Source organism: Trematomus bernacchii, unplaced genomic scaffold, assembly GCF_902827165.1.
Source record: "Trematomus bernacchii unplaced genomic scaffold, fTreBer1.1, whole genome shotgun sequence".
In the NCBI taxonomy this organism is placed as follows: Eukaryota; Metazoa; Chordata; class Actinopteri; order Perciformes; family Nototheniidae; genus Trematomus; species Trematomus bernacchii.
Genome location: NW_022987640.1, coordinates 1,367,094 through 1,373,093, shown reverse-complemented (window position 1 = coordinate 1,373,093; position 6,000 = coordinate 1,367,094). Strand labels below are relative to the sequence as shown.

At 44.3% G+C, this 6,000-nt stretch overlaps 1 long non-coding RNA gene across 1 annotated transcript in view; it reads right to left on the bottom strand.

The window, feature by feature from the left end:
- Window positions 1-4,329: 4,329 nt before the first annotated feature.
- The window catches only part of LOC117484820, a 45,100-nt gene continuing 43,429 nt past the window's right edge, over window positions 4,330-6,000 (bottom strand). Inside the window, exon 3 of the long non-coding RNA XR_004556171.1 lies at window positions 4,330-4,444. This is a non-coding gene — a long non-coding RNA (uncharacterized LOC117484820). The remainder of the gene's footprint in view (window positions 4,445-6,000) is intronic.

Here is a 6,000-nt window from a genome sequence, read left to right as displayed (position 1 = left end):
CTCCTAAAGAAGTCATGAGATGATGACCTTTCGACATCTGGAACATGTCCAAGTTTAGGAGACCTGACAATGTGTGTGCGTTAAACATGTTTAGGGAACATGTTCGTGTGTCATTTAGGAAACCTATATTTGCCTTGTGTTTTCTTGTGTTCGTGGGAGCATTTCTGCGATTGGTTGCTGTTGAAGCAAGGTAATGTTTCCCCATTGTTGTTTGGTGGTGCGCAACTAAATAATAATGATTAATCTCAACTATTTCTGTGTTTGTGTTTCATTGATTCCTCTCTGTTTCATTCTTTCCTGTTGTGAGTACTGGATCTCCCCAACAAATGTTAATATCACTTCTACTCTAGCTTGGAAGAACACGATATGAGGTCCATCCTAAGTCTCTGAACTTGAGTCCATGCTTCCCTCACTTGCGTCCTTTCCTCCACACGAAGAGGGAGGGAGTAAGGAAATGTGTTTTCAGAGCAATGAGACGTCCTTTCCTCGGAGTGTGAAGTTAAAGGACTTCCGTTTGTGATTCCTGATCGCTGCTGGATCGGCTGTCAGTGGCTTTAACAGCTGCACACTTCTGACAGAGTTTGTGTTTGCAGACATGTTCGCTGTTCTATTCCTAATAAGAGGCTCCCAGTTATCACTGCCGGAGCAGCAGCAGTGTGTTACCTGTCTCACCTCACACCTGCACAGTGGGGGTTCTAGAACATTTTACATGGGGAGGCAAAGGGGGGTCAAGAGGTCAGGGTGGCATGGGAGGGCCGACAGTACGTGGTATTTCATTCTGTATATAAAACCTATTTATTGTTAAATCATGGCCTAACACAAGTGTTCTTAATGCACAAGAGAAACAAGGTGTTCAGACGAACAAACTAACATATAGTATAAAACAGCAGAAAGTACTCATGGTACCCTAGAACTCTGTGTACTGTAAGTACAATCAAAGTACTTAGTTATAATGAAGTACACACATGACATCACCCATCTCTTCAGAGAGCTAGAGGTGACCTGTGCAGCAACACATTTCAATATGTGTCAATACTAAGAGCTGCTAGATTGAGCTGCTGTGATGGAAGATGTGAGGAGAAGAAGAACATACCATGTGGTCCAGCTGGAGTCTCCTCTGCCTCCTGATCCCTGCCTCTGGCCCTCTTTCTGACACTTCATCTGTATTCCTCACATACATGTCTTCTTCTTCACTAATGTCTTCATCTCCTCCTCTTCCTCCTGCTCTGACCCTCCTGCTCTCTTCATCTCCTCCTCTTCCTCCTGCTCTGACCCTCCTGCTCTCTTCATCTCCTCCTCTTCCTCCTGCTCTGACCCTCCTGCTCTCTTCATCTCCTCCTCTTCCTCCTGCTCTGACCCTCCTGCTCTCTTCATCTCCTCCTCTTCCTCCTGCTCTGACCCTGCTGCTCTCTTCATCTCCTCCTCTTCCTCCTGCTCTGACCCTCCTGCTCTCTTCATCTCCTCCTCTTCCTCCTGCTCTGACCCTCCTGCTCTCTTCATCTCCTCCTCTTCCTCCTGCTCTGACCCTCCTGCTCTCTTCATCTCCTCCTCTCTGGTACAGATGCTTGTGTAACTTCACACGTTAGGGCCATGTAGCTGATAAGTAGCATATCATAAATAGAACATCAGAAAGTATTGATCAAGCGCACACAGGCAGCTGTGTTCAGACCCAGTTTGACGGTAAAGGATGTATCCTGCTTTCATTGATCTGGCCTCATGGCTGTGAGCAGTGGCACAGCAAGACCCTCTGGGGGCCCCAGAAGAGACATGCCCCCAACCCATCCAGCATTCAGCTAACGCTCTCCTAACACCAGCTGCTCCTCAAAGTACCGTGCACTGATGCATATTCACATAGAAACATACATTTAGCTGTCAGTGGAAATTGTAAACACTGTGTCCTAAATAAAGGAGGTTAAATATAAAGTCTCTCATATTAAATATTACGTATGTTCTGATTTTAAACCTTGTGTATGTATTGATTACACCTGATTACCCGTGATAAACAAACAAAGCTTCTGCCACATGAATATCAGACGGATTTTCATACAGATTGTGATGGATACTAAATGAGATGTCACTCTGCTACCAGATGAATGTTCAGTGACGTTTATATCATGTCTGGATTTGTTCTAGACACTTTTTAATCTCGGTTAACCCCCCCATGAACTGTGGTTGCTTAAAACGACTGTCTTAGATGATGTCACTGATGATGTCACTGATGATGTCACAGATAAGCTTACCTGAGCAGGTGAGAGTCAGGAAAGGGGAAGGGGGATATGGTGCTGCACACTCCCTCAGAGGAGATCCAGACTGAACACAGTCAGGTCTGATCTCCCACACATCTCTCCCTGAGGACACCTCTCTCCCCATAGAAACAGCAGAGCCACAGTCGAGCTCTCTGCAGGCGACTCCTGCTTCTTTCAGGGTCCAGAAAGAGTCATCGCCCCTCACTGGTCTCCATTCTCCCTGATGTTCCACCTCCAGAGCTCCTGCACAGCGACTCTCTCCTCCCTCCAGTCTGACCGGCTCTGAAGAGAAACAAGAGAGAGATCAGAGAGAGAATAAAGTGAGTTTGATGAGAACAGAATGAACCAATCACAGCTCCTCTCTACCTGAGCAGGTGAGGCTAACAGCTGTTCCAGGTGAGCAGGTGTTTCTCTCTGAGGCTGAGCTACAGTCCAGGAGAGCAGACTCATGGCCTCCACACTGGAACTCTTTGGTCCACATTGGAGCCTCCCCTTCTCCATAGAGCGCCCCCTGGAGGACTGAAGGAGCCCCACAGCCCAGCTGCCGGCAGACCACCTGAGCATCCTGCTGGTCAAAGTCAGCCTCACACACTGAGGACCAGGACGGGTTAGACTGGTTAGACTGGTCAGAGTTCACCTCCAGTCTGCCTGAGCACAGACCAGTCCCCCCCAGCAGCCTGACAGAGTCTGCAGAGGACAGAAGATCAAACAGAGGTCAAAGACACACCATCAAAGAGATGAAACAATATTTCAGAGATTCAAACTGGACTCAGTTCCAACATGAGTTGATGATGAACAACAGAACACATGTTTATAAGAACACAGACTGCAGGTACCCTCACATCTACATCTGATACCCTCTAGCAAGTGGTCTCCATTAGTGAACCCTTTCCCTGTGTCTTCAACAAAACCTCCTCCTCTGCAGATCCTCTGCTCCTGCTCAGCTCCACCTCTGCTCTCACACAGACACTTTCAAAAGGTTTCATTCTTTACTCTTACATGTGTGTTTCACATGTGTTATCTGATTGGTGTTTGTAAACACGTTGTTCTTCAAACATGGCGTCATCATTGAATTCAAGCTGTTGTTTGTATATTGATCTTGTGTTTTCCATTAAATGGTGAATTGTATCATTCTAGAGGTGGAGGCTCCAAATAAGCCGGTGGGTTTCATGATTCTTCATATCAGCCGTGCTCCAGGCTGCAATGAGTGAAATGACATGTAATACTGCTTGTTCATTTCTTTTGGTTCACATTACATTGATACATTTTAGAGACACAGAAAGCATAGAGAGGCAGAATCTGGAGTGAGACGGCCCCTGCTGTGAGGATGATGGTTCTGGCCTCTCCCCTCTCACTCTTTTGAAAACTCTGAACATGGATTCTTGTGACTCTGTAAATGAGTGCTATATTTTCCTCCTTCATCTGCGGGGTCTGTGGGACGTCCTACGTTGTGTTTGCGCCGCGCTTCGACTATGTGAACTATGTAGGCCAATCACAACAGGCTATTTTACATTGGCCTGTTGTGATTGGATAGAACATCTCACACAACAGAAGCCTGAATACGTTAATAAATGTTGCTTCTAATTGTATTAATTTTTTAAAGGGAAACTTATTTTTGCTATTATTTAATTATTTAATTATTCATTTTGATAATCAAAAATAAAAATCCGGTAAGCTATATTTTCTCTCAGTCATTGTTGATGAATGAGTGGGTGGGCCTATAGACCCAGTAGCCCACCCACAACGCCCGGCTGCTTCATACACTGTTCATCATTTGTTATTTGGGTTTGTGTATTTTTTAATTCTAAAAACAAGAAAATGAAAACAATAAATGAAAATGTCATCGATGATGTCACTGATGATGTCACTGATGATGTCACTGATGATGTCATTGATGGGTTTACCTGAGCAGCTGAGAGTCAGGATGTCTTTAGATGAAGCTGATTCTGCACACTCCCTCAGAGCAGATCCAGACTCAACACAGTAAGGATCGATCCACCACATAGGTCTCCATGAGGACTCCTCTCTCTCTCTCACAGAAACAGCAGAGCCACAGTCCAGCTCTCTGCAAGCGACTCCTGCTTCCTTCAGGTTCCAGAGAGTGTAACGGCCCTCCGCTGGTCTCCATTCTCCCTCATGTTCCACCTCCAGGTCTCCTGCACAGCGACTCTCTCCTCCCACCAGCCTAACACCAGGCTCTGAAGAGAAACAAGAGAGTCATGTACCTTCATTGATATTAGCATATTTTAATAATTAATCATTTATACTATTAATACTTCCGAGTGATAATCAGATCATTAACTCCAGCTCTCTATAAACCGGTGGTGGGAAGTAATAAAGTACATATACTCAAGTACTGTAAGTAAAGGTTTGAATTACTTTACTGGAGTATATGGTTTTATAATACTACTACATCACATGTATTCAACAAAATGAGTTCAAGTACTGTAAGTACAGGTTTGAATGACTGGTAACACTTTATATTACGGTACACATATTAACCATCAACTAGTTGTTAATTAACATGCTTATTAGCAGTATATTGGCTCTTTATTAGTCATTATAAAACACTTATTAATGCCTTATTCTACATGACCATATTCTACAAGTAATAAGCCATTAGTTGAGAGCTTTTCCTCAATAACCCTCTAATTAGTGCTTATTTATTGCAAGTAAGGAAGTTCTTGTTCATGAGTTCTGGTCTTAATATGCGCTGCACAATATGGGCCTAATAAGGCAGCAGTACCACAAGAATAGTAATTATCCCATAATAACACTTAACAAATATGATCTATTCTTATGTAACAAGACATGAAACTGTAAGTGTTAATTAAGTCTAAACAACTCAAAATGAGGTATTTCTATCTAAGAACATGTTCCCTATTTTAAAGTGAAGTCTTGTTAGTAGTATTACAAATCCCGCTTCAATCTCATTAGTATGCATAAAAAAGTGACAGGTCACACCTTCTAAGTCCCGCCCCCTAATTATGTTAATGACCCCCCTTTGATATGCTAATGAGACCCTTTGTTCGAGGTGTTATCGCGTATAGGTGTTACATCCTCCCCGGTAGCCCCCACCCCCCTCAGCCCACCCCCCTCCCCCTCACATACAGGTGTTACATCCTCCCCATAGCCCCCACCCCTCTCAGCCCCCACCCCTCTCAGCCCCCACCCCTCTCAACCCACCCCTCCTCCTCCCTTACAGTAGGCGTCACATCCTCCCTGTCGCCCCCCACCCCTGAAGATAGTGAGGGGGTGGAGTCAGTCATAAAAAAAGAAATCTATGCAAAACTAGATAAAAGCCAGTCATTTGAGCTTTGAAACAAATTGATATGATTCGATATTAAACCAACTAATTATAGTAGATTAATTAACTATTGAAACGTGTATAGTAATGTATCAGAAAAAGCAGTGCATCAAGAAACCATCGTGGATCCATTGTGGAATCATTCAGCCCTTGTATGTGCAATGTCTATGAAACCTGCATCAAAAAGCAAAGACACGCAAACTGTGGTCGAGATCAAAGAAGAGTTTTCATCGCAACCCCTCAATGTGGAAGAAGAGGAAGAAAATATTCACCCGCCGCCGCCAGTGAAAAGAATCCAGACAAGCACCGTCTGGGAAACTAAAAGCGGCCCGTCAGGTAGATGGTATTACCGCTCAAGCCGTTTGGTGACACGGGGGAAGGACCCCTCTGATGATTTTGTCTTGGAGTATTTCAACTCTACATGTGGGGTTTTTCAAACATTTTTGC